The following is a 20,121-nucleotide window of genomic DNA, read 5'->3' as shown; positions in this document are numbered from 1 at the left end:
CCAGCCGCCAGGGCCGCTCCACCTCTGCACTTGCTGTGAGAGAACACAGGAAATTTCTTCTGTTTAAACTGATGACAGGACAAAACTGACACAGCGAATTCCTGCCAGGCAGCGGTTCTCAATTACAGCAGCTGAAGATGACACCTGCCTGGTAGTGCGAAAAAACGGGACGAAATCTCACTGATTTCTGGGTTCCACATGCAGAGGTCCTGATTTATTTCGTCTTCAGTAAGTAAAGGCACTGGGACAAGGCTGAGACCCCTGGCACCAACGTTAGGAGACTCCTGTGGCCCGGCTACAGAAGCTGCCTCAGAGCTCAAGCTGAAAGCTGAGCAAGGGTGAGGCAAAGCAGGAGCTGGACACGTGCCTCTTGTTCTGGGCTCCCGTCAGGGCCGAGCACAGCCAGCTCTTCCCCTGTGGTGGGCAGTCTACAGGGCACTGCCAGAGAGCTACCTGGGACAGGCGTGGACCCAGGGCCCTGGTAGATGGGGCCTCGTTTCCTCCTGCAGCAGAAGAGCCGGTGTGTGTGCTGCACGCACGCCTGTGTGCGTGTGTGTGTGCTGGTGGTGGGGCAATGGAGCTTGCATTTTATTTGGGTCTGGGGAAGCACAGGCTTTCCAGGAAGAAAATCGAGCGGGGACTGAAGGCCTGACTGTGGGGTGAGCCTGCCCTGAGGGGAACCCCAGCATGGCGGGTGTGGGTTGCACTTATGTAGTGTGTGCACTGTGGTCTCCCAACTTGGGAGTGAGGTGGGCTCTGCTGCTGACCCTGAGACTCCTGGAGGCTGGCAGGAGGATGGAGACACACAAAGGGACCTCAGGGACAGGAAAATCAAAGTCCCGGAAGCACAGCTCTTGGCAGAGGACCCCGGCCTGAGTGGTGCAAGTGGGGTCCCACTGTCAGTCTAGACAACAGCCACCACTGTCAGGCGGAGGCCGACCTGTGAGGTCGGGGCCCCGGTGCTCATGGGAGAGTCTGCACCATCTCATTTTCCTAGGCTGAGTTCCCTCCAAGGATGTGACTGCCGACAAAGCACCCTTTCATTTATTCTCCTAGTTAAATAAGAAGAAAACAATGCTTTCCCTTTAAACCTCCCTTTAAGGGTTACCCAGCACTCACATGCCTGAAAATCCTCAGTGCATGGCCTCAGTGAGGACAGCCGACTCTGACTTTTGAAAGGTGATGATCAGGGAGTGGAGGTTAAGAAAGTTGTTCAGAAAGTACTGAGTGGGCATCTGGTAGGTGCTGGAGAAGAGACCAGCGTGGGACAGAGTAGTCCCAGCCCTCAGAGAGCTTATTAGGGAAAGAAGACTAAAATGGGAAGGAAATGAGACGTGATTAAAGGTCAAACTGTGTGACCTCATAACAAAACCCCCTGAGCTGGGGGAGCTGGAGGGGGAACCACCTTCCTAAACAAGGCAGGCCGGCAGGTGCAGGGATTTGGCAGGGGCGGGGGCAGGGGCGGGGGTGTGGGGAGGGTGAGCTGGAGTTGAGGAGAGGACAGCGGGCAGACAGCCTGAAGGGCCACGGGCAGTGAGGTGGGCACGGGGGCGTGGCCGGGATGAGGGAGACCTCAAGGCCTGGAAGCAGGGGGCAGACGCTGACTCACGCACCCTGAGTCAAGGCCGCCCCTCCCTCTGCTGTGTCCCAGCTGCTGTGCAGTGAGCTGGGAGTGGCCCAGCGTGACCTGACAGAATAAACATTGCTTCCAGACGTGGACCTGGTCACTTCTGTATTCCTGTTAAGCTGCTGGCCTCCAGCCCTTTGGTCAGTGACCATCCTCCCAAAATGCTGGCGTATTGAGCAATAGACGCATGGCTTCCCGGGCAGAACTCCCAGCTGGCCGGCGTCCTGCTGATACGGCCAGGCACCCCCAGGGCCCTCTGGCTCCTTTCCGCATGCCTGACCCCTGGGGGACCATTGCTGGGGGTCACATTTTCCATTTTCACTCTGAGTAGAGACCACTTCATGTTCTTCTCTTGTGTCTCTTGAGAAGTGACAAGCCCACAGTGGGTTAAAATTCAATAACACTTTGACTTCCCCAAGTTTATTAGAGCAAAATTATACATAATTTTAATATTGTATCTTCCATAATAGGTAAATATGCACCTGAACAGAACTGTAAAGTTACAAAAGGGAAAAGCACGTTTTCCTGTCTCCTCGGCTTGTCCTTCCATCTAATCAGCTCAAGGCAACCACTACTGGGCTTCTTGGGAGCCCTCGAGAAACAGACGATGTTTATGAGCTTTGCTGAACAGAGATTCTTCCACAAATGGCCCTGCGCTGTTCTCACGACTCTGCATGTTGCTCTGTCACCGTGACGCCCTGCGGCATTTCTGTGTCAGGACAGTAGTCCTGCCGTGTCTGTTTAACAGCTGCGTGGTATCCCTTTGTGCAGGGGACACACCACTCACTTAACCAGGTAACCACTGGTGAGCTTGTGGGACAGACAGTGTTACCACGGATGGGCTTTAAAACACAATTTTGTCCTGGTACCAGTAAAACTAGACTCATTACTGAACAGAGTACCTGGGTCTTAGGATGTGTGTATTTCAAATGTCCGCGGTTGTTGCCAAATTGCCTCTGAGGGCCACACACACACACCGGCTACCTGCCCACAAGCGATCCACAATGTGTGTTTCCCACGCCCTCAGAAAAGAGCGTGCGTTTGAGTCTCACAGAGCCCTCGTGGGTGCAGTGCGCTCTGCTCAGGCTGCAATGGGGGGCGGGCAGGGGGGCAGCTGAGGGACTGGCTGACCCTGGGGGGCTGTCCTGGGGTCACGGGCTGGCAGGACCGCCCCAAGAGCAGCAGCCACACGTGCCAGCGGCACAAGATATTTAGGCTTATCCTGTATTTTCCTCCCCCCATCCCAGGAGTCACTCCCTTCCCCAAGAGCCTTGGCTCCTTTCCTTGGAGAACGGTGTCTGGGGGTAGGGCAGTCGGTGTCGGGAGGATGGCGACCTTCTCAGTCAGCAGGACTGGGAAGCGCCCGTGAACACATGTCTGTGCTTACTTCTGCAACTGTCCACCTTATACATGTTTTTCATCACGAGGTCACGCTAATGCCTCTGGGGTTGGCGCATGGTTCCTTCCAGCCTCATCTGTCACTTCTTTTCCCAACAACGAGAAACCTGGCTCCCACTGTCTGTGACGCATTCTTTGATTGTTCAACTCCGGACTGACCGCCTACATCACAAAGTCTGTACCTCACAGCATCCATCACAACACTGTCTGCCCAAGTCACTTAGGTCAGGGGATGTTTGTTTTTACAGATGACAGGTGACCAGAACACACTGTCTGGAGCCTCGGTGGGAGGTAATGGTGCGCAGAAGGAGATGGTGCCGGGGAAGCTGCTCCGAACTGGCAGCCAGGCCACCCCTGCTGGGACTGCAGTGCAGAGGTGGAGTTGCAGGAAAGTTTCTCCTGAAACCCCGTGGAGCCCTGGGGTCGGGTGAACAGGGGTAGCCAGTTCGGGGCCCAGCTGCCACGTGGAGTCTGCCCAGTTCCTTGTAGGCCGCCCTGGCCCTCAGGTGGCCTCCCATCCTGCTCTGAGCAGACTCTGGAGGATGGGCTCCCGTGGGCCCTGGGAACCCTGTACCCGTCAGCAGCACAACCTACAGTTCCCTGGGCCAGGCTCCTCTGAGCTGAAGACATCTTGGTGGGTCCCCATTCCTCCTTTACAGTGAACATGAAATGGCTTCCTCTTACTCCACGCTGTGTCCACAGCTTCCTTTCCTGACCAACATTTTGTAGGAATCTGCTACCACCCCATCCACAATCTGGTGGGAAGTTGGGAACAGCATTGAAAGTGAGAGACGCCATGGAGCCCGAGGGAGGGCAGGCCTGCCACGTGGTGCAGCTCCGCCTTCCACAGACCTCTGTCCAGGTGTCCCTGCCCAGGTGCCTTCGTCCAGATGTCTCTAACGTTTCTTTTCAAATCCATTTAGGACAAAACAACAGGTTAGAACTTAAATTGAACTTGTACATCTTTATCTTGCAGTGCTAGCATCTGGGGTCAGTAGGCACGGAAGGGGAAAAGGTCTGCAGGAGGTCATTCTTGGAGAGATTTTTAACGAGCTGTAGTGTATTTTCAGTACCTGCTTCTCATTAGTAGTCGCAAAATCCAGCTACACCTTGGACCAGGCGAAATTGCCTTTTTCCTCTCCTACACTCTGGCTCAGTAAACTCAAATTCCTTCCTTCCAAAAGTGCTGTCTTCCCCCCTCCCCCATCTCTGCTCTGTTTCTAAAGTACATTCAAGGACTTATAGGGAAATATGATCCATGTGGGTTGGATCATCTACACTTAACTCACAAAAACTGCTCTTTGTAAGAGCTATTCCACAGCCAAGTGTCTCTGAACAACAATAGAATGTTTTTCCAAGAAAAAGTGATAGCTGAACTCCCAAAATTAGTATCTGTACTTTCTGTCCCTTACCCAGACTTTCATTCAATTTAGCCAGCATTTATAACATTTCCTAATATGTACTGGGTTCATGTCAGGGTTCAAAGATAAAGGCCATCTGGTTCCCATCCTGCAGGAGTTACTAGTCTAATAAACGGAAAGGAAACATGCTGCCGGTGACACTCACTGAGTCTGAGTATGATCCCAGCTCCGTGACAGAGGAGCCTCAGGGTCACTGGAGGCCGAGCGACCTGCTCAGGGTCCCACAGCGAGCGAGAGGCTAAGCCCCTGTGAAGCCAGGCCCGCCTCCCGCCCTCTGCTGCTCACCATCAGCAAGGCCGCACGGTCGGTCGCTGTGTGGGAGCTTTGCCAGGCTCCTGCCCTGCTCCTCCCTCAGCCACCTCCTTCCTTCTTGCACACACAACAGCCCTGAGCAGCCCTGAGCAGTGCCTTCTTGTCCCCATCCCAGGCCAGCCTTGGCTTCAGTCTCCTCTCATACCAGAGGCGTCACATCCAGGGCAGGCAGCACCTGGTTTTGGAGGTTTTACAATGTTCATGCCCTGCTGAGAGGGCAAAGCAAAGGCCTGGGGTCCTTCCCAGCAAAACTCGGGGCTAAAACTAGGCAGGAGTGACGGGAAGTGTTTACAACAGCTCTGCCAGAAGCCCAGCAGATGTGTTTAAAGAAAAACAGACCGACTTTCCAGCAACCGACCCAGCCAGACTCAGCGCTTGATTGGGAGAAAAATGTCCCTTGAACGACACATAATGATGGTGGTTTCAGTGTAAACATGGGGACCTGATGGAGACCCAGCCGGAGACGGAGCCCTCTGGTTCATCAGCCACAGCCGACAGCAGAGCTGCTCCTGTGAGACCCGGGCCTGGAGGGGCCAGTCCCAGCTCTGCTCTGAGCCTGACCCAAGCGGGGAGGCTCCATGTGACCTAACGCCTGGCAGGGCTGCTGAGCCAGGCCCAGTCTCGTCAGGAACAGGCCTCTCAGAGCACTTGGCGGGTTCTGCCAGCCCCAGAGGTGGGACTCCAGAAGAGCTTCCCTGGGGCCCAGTTCTGGCTCCTCTGCAGCCGCCTTGCCCTGTGGGGCAGGGTGGAGATGGGGCCACAACAGCCAGAGAGGAAGTCTGTCCAGTGAAATTCAGGATTTGCGGGGTCCTAGGTAACAGCCTTATTTCTGAAACTGAGTCCCCCTAAAACCTAGTTTCCTTACTGCATTTATGATTAACCTCTCTACCTATACTTTTGTTTCCTTACTTGTCCCCTCTGACCTCAATCTTGTGCTAAATGAACACAAACCAACCAGAATCTGACAACTCAGCAGTCGATCCGTCCTTAACAGACAAGGTCAGGTTTCTGTAGAGCATGATGAGCTAACAGGCCCTGGGCCATGAGCCACCAGAGTCGTCCCAAAACCATGATTAAGAAATGTAGAAATGTCACAGGACAATGATTAATCCCAGCCTCTTTGTTCTCCTCTTTAAAACACCCCCAAATCAAAGACCAGGCTGGAATGACTCTGAGGCTTGTGTCCCACTCCCTCCTTGGCGCCTGCAAATATACCCTTATTTTGCTGCCAACATCTGCTGTGTGTTTGGCTTTCTGCACCGAAGGCACACGAGTCCTTGCTCAGTTAGAGATCCACCCCCAACTTTAAGCATCCTGGATAGTCTGTGATCAGTTTTCAGCTTCTGCCTATCAAACTCAAATCTACCTGCTGCACTGGAGAATTGCTTGTTTAGATCTGCCCATTTTTGGACTGGGTTGTTTGTTTTTTGGATTGGTTTTAAAGGTTTATTTAGGTGGGTATAATGCAGCCTTTATTGTAGGATTACTTTAACCCCATTACTAAGGTGTTAGGACTTGGTCCCGTGTCCTGGGTCCTATGAGGTCCCTCCATCTGCCTGAGTGAATTCTGGCAGTTGTGCCCATCTACTACCTTCTGGTGGTTCCTCATATGCCATATGGAATTTCATTCTATACACACAGCACTTAGGTCTGCCAGACACAGCGGGGCTCCTGCAGATCTCAGAATCACTCCTTCTCTGCAGGCCCTGTCATCTAGGTTCTCTGCCCAGAGCCCAGCTGCCTCGGCCTCCCTAGACTGTAATCTCTTCCTGCTCAGCCAGGCCTCTTGTTCGCGCAGGCTCCCTTCCCTGTGCTGCAGCCTGGATGCACCTCCAGGAGGTAAGCTGAGCAATCGTAGAACTTATCTTGTCTCTCTTCTCTCAGGGATTCCTTTCACACACTGCCTGTTGTTCAGTCTCTAAAAATAGCCTTTCATTTATTTTCTTTGTTATCTAGGTTTTATGGCAGGAAGATAATTTCCAGAGTAGGAATTTCTTTCATGGGTGGAGGCAGATGGTCTGGATAATTTTATTTTATTGTTGCTATTATATTGTTTTAAAAAGCCTTCACCAAAATGAAATACCAAGTACCTGTAAAGTTTAACAGCATTTGTTGTCCAGAATATTTTGTAATAAATTCAAGGTCAAAATGAAAACAGTAATTATCATACTTGCAACCTGTAGGGGTTGTACTTGGAAATCTACAGGGAATGTTGGAAAGATTAAGCGTTGTTTGTACAGCCTGTGAAAACAAAACACTCCCGTATTGAAATGTTGCTGTGACTAATAAGGACATGGTAAGTAGGAAAGATAAGGAAAGGCCCATCAGAGCTACAGGGGAGTGGGCGCGGAGGGCAGGTGCTTGAGGACGTTCCTTTAAGGAAGTGGCAGAGCACAGATCCGATCAGAAGGTGACGTGGGAGGAAAGCTGGGAGTCTAGGGAAAGGCAAGGGCAGAAGAGATTTTGTGAACCTCCTTCAGAAACTTCAAAGCCCATCAGGGAGGTGGGACTGGCCTCCAGCCTTTGTGGTGGAGGGGCAGCAGTGGAGCTCAGCGCAGGATGCGAGCCTGCAGGAGCTGGGGCCCAGCGTGCATGGCTGCTCACATCACCAGAGGCAGCTAGGCTGGAAAGTCAGTCCCTTCTGCAACTGAGATACAGCAAAATGAGCCCGACCCCAGGGGACCTTCCTGTTTAAAGTAAATTAGTAAAGAAAATGACTCTCTCACAGGGAGTTTGCCTTTAGTGTAGAAAAAGGGCTTTAACTCTACGCCTCTACTCAAGTTGACCAAGACGCGTGCAAGTCACGAGGCCAGTCGTTCCCTGAGTGTCTTCTGATTCTTCCATTTCACGAAAGGCTGTGCTCTGTGCTGCTTCATGATGCACCTGAGTGGCTTCCTGGAGCAAAGGAAACAGTCACAGAAAGGGTTTGATCTGAGGGTCCTGAGGGATCACCTGCCTGAAAGGTGACTTCCCAGAGGGCCCAGCGGTCACACTCTATTAGACGTAATGTCTGCTTGCTTTCCCCCTGACAAGTGCCTCTGACCAGGTGGCAGAGAAATATCCGCTGGGTAGGAGGAAAAAAGGAGTGACCGTTGGGACGAGAAGTGTTCTCTAGAGGGGACAAGCGTGGAGGCCGTGAAGACTCAAGAGTTTAAGGGTACTAAAGCCAAAGATGGAAAAGTGGAGGTGAGAGCAAACACCAGCCCCACCCACATGCTGGCCAGGGGCCATTGCTGGTCCAGGTCTGCATCCATCGGCCTCTGTCCAACTTATGGCCCTGACACAGGAAAAACGAATATGGGGCAAGAGGGCCACGTCCCAGGTCTCAGTTGAGTCCCTGAGATGTGCCCCACCAAGGGCGGGTCCTTGGCTTTGTGCAGGAAATAATTTAAGAGCGAGCCACAGTTGAGTAAAGATAGATTTATTTAGAGAGAGTACATACTACATTGAGTGTAGGCTGTTTCAGAAGGTGAGAGACAGACCACGAGGTGTGGGGGTTGAGTGCTCAGGTTAAAGTAAAAGTAGATACACACTCCATAGACAGAGTGTGGGCCATCTCCAAAGATGAGGGAACAAGAGAGGCCACGAGGCACGGTGTTGCCAGTTTTTATGGGCTCAATAGCTTCACATGCCAACAAGTGGGAGGGCCATTCCAACTACCCTGGGGAAGGGGCTGGGATTCTCAGGAACTGAGCCACTGCCCACTCTCTGACCTTTTATGGTCAGCCTCAGAACTGTCCTGGCACCTGTGGGAGTGTCATTCACCATGTTAACATATTGCAATGAGCATACAATGAAGCTCAAGATCTACCAGAAGTCAACTCTCCCGCCATCTTGAGCCTTAAGACCTGCTGGGAGTTGAATCATCCACCATTTTGGTGTTAATTGCTGTCATCCCTTGAATGGCTGTGCTCTGCCCCTTCCTTCCTGCCTCACTTGAGCAACCCTTCCTCACTTGAGTGCTTTTCTTTCCTTCTCTCTGCTCGAGTACTTTCCTTCCATCTCCCCTTCTGAGTGATAAAGTGGCTGTTCACTTCGTCCTTCTGCCTCTGTTGCGTGAATTCTTTCACAGCTGGTGGCAAGGTACACTTTAGTGTACCTCCCAATTTTGGGGTCTAACCTTCCCACTTGTATTATTGTCACTCAGCGTGGGCCCCGCCAAAATATGCCACAATGACATGGTGTTTGTTGTGAATTAAAATTACTTAATGAATGGTTGATGCAAGAGGAACACTCTCACCCTCCTCTCTATCTCCCTGAAAGCAGGAAATAAAACTATATGAAAGGTGCAGAAGCCTATATAAACAAACCTTGTTACTTCTTTAATTTACTACCCCAAGCTCAAACTCTATTTTGATTTTTCACTAATTGAGCACCGAAACCTACATTTCTTTGGTCTGTCAATTCCTCATAAATTTATAGTTTGTTTAAAACAATAAAAACTAGGGGTGGGGTACACCCCTAGTGGTACACTATGTGCTTACTAAGCACAAGGTCCTGGGTTCGATCCCCAACATCTCCATTAAAAAAAATTATGAAAGCTGCCTGCCTGGGCTACTTCTTGGTCCCATTTCTGTGAGACCTCTGTGTGCAGGAACTAGGGTTTGGGCTAGGGTGAGGGCTAGGGTTAGGGTTAGGGTTAGTTGGACTGGGTTAGGGTTAGAGCTACAATGAGGGCTTGGATGAGAGCTAGGTAGAGGCCTACACTGAGGGCTACGGTTACGGCTAGGGTGAGGGATATGGGTAGGGCTAGTTAGGGCTAGCTTAAGGGCTCGGGTTAGGGTTAGCAATTGGGTTAGGGTTAGTGCTATGACGAGGGCTCGTCTGAGGGCTAGGTTGAGGGATAAGGCGAGGGCTTGGGTTAGGTCTAGGGTTAGGGTTAGGGCTAGAGCTACGATGATGGCTAAGTTGAAGGCTAAATTTAGGGCTAGGGTTATTGTTAGGGTTAGGGCTAAGTTTAGGGTTAGAGCTACGATGATGGCTAAGTTGAGGGCTAAATTTAGGGCTAGGGTTATTGTTAGGGTTAGGGCTAAGTTTAGGGTTTGGTTGAGGTTAGGCTGAGGGCTAAGGTGAGGGCTAGTGTTATGGGTAGGGTTAGGGTTGGGTTAGGGCTTGGTTTAGGGTTAGCGTTTGAGTTGGAGCTATGATGAGGGCTTGGTTGAGGGCTTGGCTGAGGGATAATGTGATAGCCTGGGTTAGGTTTAGGGTTAAAGCTAGGTTTGGGCTAGGGTTAGGGGTAAGGTTAAGACTATGGTTAGGGTTAGGGTCAGAGTTAGAGCTATGATGAGGGCTAGGTTGAGGGCTAAGGTTAGGATTATTGTTAGGGCTAATTTTAGGGCCAAGGTTTGGGCTAGGGTTAGGGTTAGCATTTGGGTTAGCGTTAGAGCTACGATGAGGGCTTGTTTGAGGGCTAGGTTGAGGGCTAAGTTGAGGGTTAGGGTTATTGCTAGGGCTAAGTTTAGGGCTAGGGTTAGGGTTAGAGCTATGATGAGGGCTAGGCTGAGGGATAACGTGAGGGCTTGGGTTGGATCTAGGGTAGGGCTAGTATAGGGCCAGGGTTAGGGCCTGCGTTAGGGCAAGGCTTAGGGCTATGGTTAGTGTTAGGGTGAAGGCTAGGATGAGGCTATAGTGAGGGTTAGGGTTAGGGCTAGGGCTAGGTTTAGGGTTAGGGTTAAGGTTAGGGTGAAGGCTAGGATAAAGCTATGGTGAGGGTTAGGGTTAAGTTTAGGGCTAGGGTGAGGGCTAGGTTGGGGTAGGGTTAGGGAAGTGTTTTCTTTTTTTTTTTTTTTTTAATTTTGCTTTTTTTTTCCCTTTAAATGAGGTACTGGGGGTTGAACCCAGGGCCTTGTGCATTCTAAGCACACACTCCACACTGAGCTATAATGCCCCTTCTCCCAGAAAGTGGTTTCTTAACATGGAATCTACTCCTGGTGAAGACGCTCTGAGGACTGTTGAAATGATAATAAAGGATTTAGAATATTACATAGAGTTAGTTGGTAAAGCAGCAGCAGGGTTTGAGAGGATTGACTCCAACTTTGAAAGAAGTTCTACTGTTGGTAAAATGCTATCACACAGCATTGCACGGTCCAGAGAAACCATTTGTCAAAGAGTCAATCAATGCAGCAAACTTCACTGCTGCCTTATTTTAAGAAACTGCCACACCAACCCCAAACTTCAGCAACCACCCCCCTGATCAGTGAGCATCCATCAACATTGAGGGAAGACCCTCCACCAACAAAAAGCTACAACTCACTGAAGGCTCAGATGATGGTTAGCATTTTTCAGCAATAAGCCATTTTTTAATTAAGATATGGTACTTTGACTTTTGTAGACATAATGCTATTGCACACTTAATAGACTACAGTTGTGTATAAACAACATTAATGTGCACTGGAACACCAAGAAATTCATGTAACTTCTTTTACTGCAACATTCACTTTACTACAGTGGTCTGAACAAAACCCACAATATCTCAGAGGTGTGCCTGTACTTTAGAGAACTGGCTTTGTCACCTAAGAGACCCAAAGTGGAATCCAACCAGTTCTAACATGTTCAAGCTTAAACTACTAACTGTAAAAATAATACTGGTAATACCTCTCTCTTAGAGTTACTGTGAGAATTATTATAAGAAAATACTTCTAAAGGGCTGGGATGCTGGGACCTAGTACGATCATAATCAATGCTAAGTATTAGAAAAGGAGTATAAGCTTTTCCCAATATTGAAATCCAATCTATAACAGAAACTAAATTTCTTACAAAATTATCAATTTACCTTTACTGGTCCCATCCTGTGGACATGAAATATTCCTGTTATAAAATCTGTCTATTCTAGAACCATGTCTGCTATCTCTCTGTGGTTTAAAATTTTTATCTTCATCTGACAGATCACTTCCACTGGAACTCCGTGTTACAGCTGTAATCCCATTGGTACTCTTAGATGTAGTAGGTTCAGTTAAAGAAAAACATATAAAAATGGTCACTTAATGTGGTTATTTATCAAAATGAGGTTTTACGCATGTTACTTTTCCAAAGTCACGAATAACACAAAATTCAGATAATAAAAGAAATGTCGTTATTTCAAATCTTCCTGACTAAAGGCCTATGCACAACCTTGCTAAGATTCTCTGAATTAAAGCCAAATGACAAGAAGCAAAAGAAGTAATTAGAACTGATTAAGTTAAAAAAGACAAGGAAAATGACTGGAGCACAAATGAAAACTCAAAAGATGACCCTGAAATAATTATAAAGCTCTAACTTGTAGACTATTTGACCAAGCCATAGGAAAAAAAAGCATAAAACAAACTGCAAAGCCACTACTTATCTATGATAGGAATGCTACTGTGTGCTTCCTCTGCCACATTAGGAGCCCTGCTAGCAGCAATTTGTTTAAAACACTTAAGAAAACTTTTTACTTACTTAAGCTTGTTATTTTGATGTAACAGTTGCCTCGTATACATTTGTCAGAAACAGAAGCAGCCCTGTATGCCTCACCCAGTTCCTCCAATGGTAACATTCTGCAGAACTACAGTACAGCATCACAGCCAGAATGCTGATACTGGTACTGTCAGAGAGAAAGAGAGAGAGAGAAAGAACTCCATCACAGAGAGTATATCCCATGTTGCCTTTTTAAAGCAAAACACAGCCGCTGCCCCGCCTCATTTCCTGATCCCTGGCAACCACTAATCAGTTTTGCACTTCTACAACCTTGTCAATTAAAGAATAATATATACATGTAATCACCTATGTCACCTTTTAGGACTGGCTTTTTGTGCTCAGCTAAATTCCCTGGACATTTACCAGGTGTGTATCAACAGTTACGTTCTTTTTATTTTTGTGGACAGACCACAGCTTGTTTAACCAGTCACCCCTTGAAGGACATCTGCATTGTTCTCAGTCTGGGGCTACTACGAAAGAAGCCGCTATGAACGCTGTGCACATGATCTTACGTGAATGTAATTTTCATTCTCTAGGATAAATGTCTAAGGGTGCTACTGCTAAGCTGTATGGTAACTGCATGTTTAGTCTTATAAGAAACTGCCAAACTGTTTTCCAGGGTAGCTGTGCCATTTTACAGACCCACCAGCAATGTGTGAGTGGTCCAGTTTCTCTACATGATTTGGTGTGGTCACTATTTTTTATTTTAGCCATTCTGATACACAGGAAACTTAGAAGGAATGGAGTGACTCCACCTTGGTGGAACCAGAAGTCCCAACAGGAAACTTTACTGACACTGATCAGAAAAGTAATAGATAGCTAATAAAAATCAATTTTTCTCCTCATATTGAGTAGATAATTGACTTATAATGCTAAAACCAAAAAAAGCTCTCTCAGCTACATTTCAATATACTAACAGATTAAGAGATTAGACATTACAACTCAAGTTTTCCAGAAGAGGAAACAGGCTCAGAAGTTAAATGGTGGGGAATGGGTATAGCTCAGTGGTAGAGTTCATGCCTAGCATGCACAAGGTCCTGGGTTAAATCAGCAGTACCTCCATTAAAAAACAAATAAATAAATAAATAACCTAATTACCCCCCAAAATTTAAAAATAAATAAAATTTAAAAAAAGAAGTTATATGGCTTCATTAAATACATATTAATATAACACCTCTGATATAGTAAACCCTGAGGAAACAAACAACAACAAAAAGAAAACTCCTGCTTTCAAGGAATGCGTGCTCTGAAAGGCAACATTAATTAATAATGAAAAGAAAAATTAAACACTAGATTAGAAGTATGTCATGGTATACTGATGGCGCACACACACACACACACACACACACACAGACACACACAGATGCTCCGCTTTGAATTGATCAGGAAAGAAAGACTCACTGACAAAATGTCTGGAGAATCAACATGCACAAAAACATGAAATAACAGTAAACATTTACTAAACACTTCGTGCCCTGAACATCTAGTGTTGCTAAAGTTGTCTATCCTTCAAAATGTAAAATTAAATATAAGCCATTCAGAATAACCTAAGAACCCATATTCATTTAAAAAGCTAATAAAACTAAGGTGTGTACTTACTTGCAAAAACCATTACTGATCTTTTTTCATTATTATGCATCTAGAAAAGTAAATCAGAATGAAAGAAATGGAATGCTACAGAGTATCTGTGTTCCTCTAAAACTCACATATTGAAGCCTAATCCTCAATGTGATGGTGCTAAGAGGTGGGTCTTTAGGAGGCGATTAGGCTATGCGGGTGGAGTTCTCATGAATGGAACCAGTGCCCTGTAGAAGATGCCCCAGAGAGATCCCTGGCCCCTTCCATCATGTGAGGATGCAGCAGGAAGGTTCTATGAACCAGAAGTCCTCGCCAGACACCAAATAAGTGTATGGACTTCCAACCTCCAGAACTGTGAGAAATAAATTTCTGTTTACAAGCCACCCAGTCTATGGTATTTTTGTTACAGCAGCCTGAACAGACTAGGACAGGAAATACAATTATCACTATTTTCAGGTTGTATAATGGATTCATAAACCCATAAATTACAGGCACTTAACTATATAGTTTATACAGATAAAACCTTTACCAGGAATTTATCACTTAGTAACCCATTTTATTTGCTGAAAAGAGGTACCCTTGAAATCAAGGCCCATTCCAATGAAATTCCAGGAAGGACATCAGCCAGACTGGGAGAACAGTTTGCATTTACAAACATTTCTGGGTGCCCAATGTGTGCCAGGCATTGTGCTGGCATCTGTTGTTACAGTTTGAATTGTGTGCCCCCCAGAATTCATTCATATGTTAAAGTTCTAACCACTAGCATCTCAGAATGTAACCTTATTTGGAGCTAGGGTTTTTACAGAAGTAACTGAATTAAACTGAGATAATTAGGGTGGGCCCTAATCCAACATGACAGATATTCTTATAAGAGAAGAAATCTGGACACAGAACCAGACATGCAGAGGGAAGACAATAGCAAGACACATGCAGAGAAGACAGCAACCTGCAAGTCAAGGAAAGAAGCCTGAAGCACATCCTAGGAGCCAACTCTGCCAATACCTTCACTTTGGACTTCCAGCGTCCAGAACTGTGAGGCTGTAAGCTTCTGTTGGTCCAACCACCCAGTCTGTAGCACGGCGTCATGGCAGCCCTAGCCCAGCCTGGCCTTAGCCACCCAGGATACAAAGAAGAGCAACAGAAGAGAGTCTGCCCTTAAAAGCCTACGTTCGAATGGGGAGAAAAACATGCCAACAAATAATAATTTAGAAGTTTACTAATGCCTCTCAAGCAGATTTCAGACCTCAATAACAAAGATTTTGAGAACATATTTCGCAGGGCATTTTAAGAAAAATATTAAACACTATTTCCTTTTCATTGCATAGTTTCATTTTGATACATTTTTTAAAAGTTCCACCTTTTAAAGAAAATCACTATCTACAAAGGTTCCAGGCTCTTTTCAGGTTTTTACCTTCTTCCTTGTCCCTCGCACCTTCTGAGGAACATGCATTTGCTCACTTCTCTCACCCCATCCCACTTCCTCCATTTCCTTCCCCTTTCTCCTCTGTTCTTCAGTGCCTTACAGGTAAGGAAACAGAGACATAGAGACAAGGAAATGGAGTCTCCCCCCTTTTCACACACTCTGCAGAAGTATGTTTCCCTACTTCTGATTCCCGGTTGTCAAAAAAATATTACTTCCAAGTCCTAAAAATTTAATAGCCTGTCCTGAACTAAAACTTTAGACGTTGCGATTTTACAAAGGAGCCAGTTACAGGACGTGCCTTGGGGCCCCTTTTCTTTCAATGTCTATTTGTAAGCTTTTGTTAAATTATTAACCATTCTTTCTTGCCTTAACAAGCTACTTATGCTGTAAATAAATTATACACAGACATAAGCTCTTACAGCCTATCAGCATGTATTGATCATTCTACAGAACAGAAAGTACAGAAGAATGGGTTGACTATATATTGGGATGGGGAAATGATCCCCCCAAATCCTCTTGAAATTAAATACAAGGTAGCAGGGGATGCGGGTATGGCTCAGTAGTAGAGCACATGCTTGGCATCCACAAGGTCCTGGATTCAAACCCCAGGACAATCAATCAATCAATCAAATAATAAATACAAGGTAGCAGCTTATTTAATATTTCTTTCTCTCTCCAAGTTGAACTTGACTATACCAACTTTAAATCTCCAGGAAAAGATATAAGCTATGTCTGTAAAAGAAAACACAGTTAGTTTACCCTTGAACAACACAAGTCCGAGCTGTGTGGGTTCACCTACACGTGGATTTTTTTCAAAACTAGGTACTACTACTGCACAGTCTGCAGTAGGTGAATCCATGGGTGCAAGAGGGCTGACTTGTAAAGTTTATTATAGGCAGATTTTATACTGCACAGAGGGCCAGCATCTCTAGCCCCTCCACACTGTTCAAAGGTCAACTGTACTATTTTCTCCACACATTATATAGTGAATTACGAAACCAGAATTAAATTATCTTTGCAAATCACAGCATTTGGCACTAATAATAATAAATAAATTCTGCAGTACCATTAGAAGACTATGATATTACAAACACCATGTGCCAGTTTATTTAATACAGTGTTTCATGAATTTAAAAAAAAATAGGGGAATTTTATTTTTCATTCGCATAAAAAGAACCCCCTTAAATGTTAGCGAAATAATAATATAGCATAAAGGAATGTTTAGTGTCTTATCCACAGAAAGTTTTCTCACTCTCCCGGACTCTGAGTAGGCTCTCATACAGCTCTTTTTGCCATCAAACATAACAGTAACTGGTACCATTAAGCACCTACTAAGTGTAAACCTTTGAACTAAGCACTTTTATTAATTTTTTTAAAGCTCACAATAACCCAATGAGACACACAATTCTTATGCCTATTTTCCAGTGCAGAAACTGAGGCTCAGCGTGCTTAGCTTGCTTTCTCAAGACCCCACAGGCAGGAGGACACAGTCAGAACACCGTGGGGTCAGATGAGATCTCTGAAGTCTCAGGCCCTGACTTCTCCTGCCCCTCCCACAGGGTAACTGAGTGTGGCAGCAGAACCAGCAGCCTCCTTGATACCCACCGATTCTCGTCTTCCTCATCAACAAAATCCTAATTTTATTTGATCAGCAACATATATGTTTAAAAATCCTTGATTTCTGACATCTGTTTAGTGGAGGTGACCCTATGTAACAGATTCTGACCAAAGGTAGAGGTCCTGGGGCGAGTACTTATTCCCAGAAGAAAAGTTCATTTGGAGAAAATCCTCCAACCCTACACTCTTCCTGAGAACTGGGTCTGGAGAATCCAGCTTCTACCTAACAACCACAAAAACAAACCCCACATTAGGGCTGCAGAACTCAGAACAAGTCTGGGTCCCTGGACTTCTTGCTTGAGGAGATAAATTCAACCCCATTTCTTCAAACACCTCAATAGGGCTTCCTATCATTTGTAGCTGAAAGCTTTTCCCAACTAATTCGCCAAATAAGAATTTCATTAACAAGCAGTATAGTCCTTATACCATAGGCCATAACTGTATTTCCCAAATCAGATTTTTTAAAAACCCTGGAGCTATGAGCTTGAGCTTTCCTACTGGGCTCTGCTGATAACAGTGATCCCAGAAAGGACACATAGAATTTGTTAATGATTACCTAGAGGAGGCAGGAAAAATGGGGTAGATGATGACAAAGGTGAGGAAGAGATTTTTCAAAAAAAGTATCTTTTTACATTGTTTGGGTGTTTTTTAAACCATGAATATATTACCTTTCTTGGGTCTAGAGGATAACTCAAAGTGCTTTTCTGCAGTAGTCTTCTTTTCAGCTGTTAATGACAGCAGGCAGATAATGATAACAACAATAATAACTAATAATGATGTAGTAATTTAGGGGACAGGGGCCAAAACCCAACAATATTATGTAAAATATTCAAGAACTTAGATTATATCACCTTTACATATTTCTGTTTTCCTTTATTTATATTTACCAAAAAGTATTCCCAAAGCACATACTCCTCATATACCTAATAAATGTATTTTTACATTTTTCCTCAATCTAAATAGAGAGAGAGCAACCCCACCTTTAAAGTTTCTAACAGTGGTCAGTACTCCTCTTTATGGTGAATACTTCAAAGTTACCACATAAACAAAAATTAACCTGAATATCTCAATGCCAAAAGATTCTGAATATATCAGCATTTCATAAATGTACTTTTTATAGAGTAAATGCTCAACCGCTTCATCTCTGAGAACATTTTCAGTATGTATCCTCTACTTATAAAGAAGTATAGAGGCTCTGCATGACAGAAAGGGGTGGATACTAATATGCCACAATTTTTAAGGAATTCAAGGATGAGTGAAAAAAAGTAATCCACCAACTACAATGTTCTGAAAGGAAATAAAGAAGGGAATGCCAAAGAAATATATTACAGTGGCCTGAACACTCAGTAACTAGGATTATCCTTCAGCATTCAGGGCAAACAGTATTACAGCTATCTTACCGGAGTCCCAGCAGTCTCCTGAAATCCTTCTCCACACCTGAGCCATGCTTCAGAGAGGGAAGCAGCTGCCCCTACGGTCCTGAGACCCACTCTTCTGCACTGTAGTGGAGTCTCTCCTGGAAAGGATGGGTAGTCTATACCCCAATTTCTTTTTCTCTGTAGAGATAGTCTGTAAAGGAAAAAAAAAATGAAATCAACTTCATTAAATACACATTAACAATTAACAACATGGAAACCCAGGAATGGCAGCAGTGAAGGCATAGTTTTTAAATGTGTCTGAATCCACAGAGTTGTTAGACAGCAAAACCAAAAACGTTTGGACAACACTTACAACTAGACACAGTCCAAAATGCACACGTGTGAGGACAAACAAGGACCCTCCAAAGTCCTGCACAGTATTACATCTTTTGTTTTGTATAAAGTCTCTACAACAGACATGTATTCACTTCATAAGTTTTTTAATTTGCATTTTAAGGAAAATTTTAGATTTACATTAGGAACCAAGTTAAGGTCAACTACTACGAGCTAATCACCTCATCAGAAATAAAACCCTTCATCAATGCCACTGTAGTTTGAAAAAAAAATAATGATTAAAATATACCATGAAAACTTCCTTAATTAGGAGGAAGGGAACAAATTCATAAATTCAGCCATAACACAGATGGTACTTAATAGGTCTAAGCATGTTCCTTCATAAGTAGAAATTCCTACAGTTGGGCAGGATTGCAAGAGGAAGAGCATCTACCCCCAGGAAGGCGCTGTCTCCACCAGGGTGCAGTTTATCTGACAGCTCTGAAGACGCTCCCTTAGTTATCTGAACAGTAAAGAACGTGGAAATATCATGAGAAAGAGAGAGAGAGAGAGAGAGAGAGAGAGAGAGAAAAAACACTCCAGAATACCTCTTTAACACATTAAATCAGCGCAGGTCTTTAAAGACGTAGGTGACACTGGCGATGGGACCGGAAAGGACAAGAGGAGCCTGAAACCTCTTAAGTCAGAGAGTCAAAAACTGCTCAAGGAATAATGAAAACATGTCAGAAGGACCCATGAACCTGCAAGAAGGAGCTCTCACTGTGGCCAAATGTGGGCATTTCAGCATCAAATAAATAATGACACTGAAGGATTAAAACCTACTGAATGAAATAAAAATGAGCCTAAATTGATACAAACAAGTAAGTAAATGATGGATTCAGAAAATCATCAGTGAATGCTAAAACTAGTGGATGAACGTTTGAAGAGGATACACACACGGTCACAAAGCACCGCCCCACAAATTACTTATTAATTCCAAAAGGGAAAACAGTAACTTTACATCGGAGAAACCTAGCAGACACCATTTATTTTCTGCGGAAGTTTTTTGGTAAAAGGACGACGAGTTCACGCTTTTAGCATGATGAGACGAGTACATTTGTAGGCAAGAAGCTCAAAAATAACCTGTGAAAGGTAAAGGACACACGCAGGGCACACGCAGCGACTCAGAACGCAAATGCCCTCACCCCCTCGCGTCACCCGGCCACCCCACTCGGACCCCGCGCCCGACGCGGCGCAGACACCGCCGAACACCCGCGAGGCGCGGACCCCACGGCCTGACTGACCGGCGGCCGCCGCCCCCGCCGCCCCCGCCCTCCAGGGGACGGCTTCTCCCGCCCCGCCTCCGACGCGAGCTGCGTCCGCGCCACAGACGCCGCAGAGCCCCGGCTGCCTGCCCGGGGCCAGCCACCCGCCCCCTGCGCCCCGCGGGCCGGAACGACAGGGAGAAACCGAGGAGGCAGCGCCCACAGCCTACCTTCCCGCTGCCACAGCGGCCCCCGCGAGGCATCTCCGGGTGCGCCGCCTCCTCAGGGCGCCCGAAAGCTGTGCGCTGCCGAACCAACTCGGCGTGCCGTGCAGCACCGCGCGCCGCGATTGGCG

The 20,121-nt window shown here is 46.2% G+C and overlaps 1 long non-coding RNA gene across 3 annotated transcripts; it reads right to left on the bottom strand.

The window, feature by feature from the left end:
• Positions 1-2,014: 2,014 nt before the first annotated feature.
• LOC105099081 (uncharacterized) lies at positions 2,015-20,084 on the bottom strand. 3 transcript variants are annotated; one of them, XR_010378745.1, is made up of 5 exons: positions 19,997-20,084; positions 18,211-18,379; positions 17,479-17,535; positions 12,175-12,319; positions 2,015-7,653 (listed from the first exon to the last, which is right to left on the bottom strand). It is a non-coding gene; the product is annotated as an uncharacterized LOC105099081 (long non-coding RNA). The 3 variants fall into 3 exon arrangements; XR_010378744.1 differs by lacking the exon at positions 17,479-17,535 and adding an exon at positions 14,773-14,933; XR_004133090.2 differs by lacking the exon at positions 17,479-17,535.
• Between the last annotated feature and the right edge of the window lie 37 nt (positions 20,085-20,121).

Source organism: Camelus dromedarius, chromosome 33 (genome assembly GCF_036321535.1).
Source record: "Camelus dromedarius isolate mCamDro1 chromosome 33, mCamDro1.pat, whole genome shotgun sequence".
Lineage (NCBI taxonomy): Eukaryota > Metazoa > Chordata > Mammalia > Artiodactyla > Camelidae > Camelus > Camelus dromedarius.
This window is presented reverse-complemented; position numbering and strand designations above follow the sequence as displayed.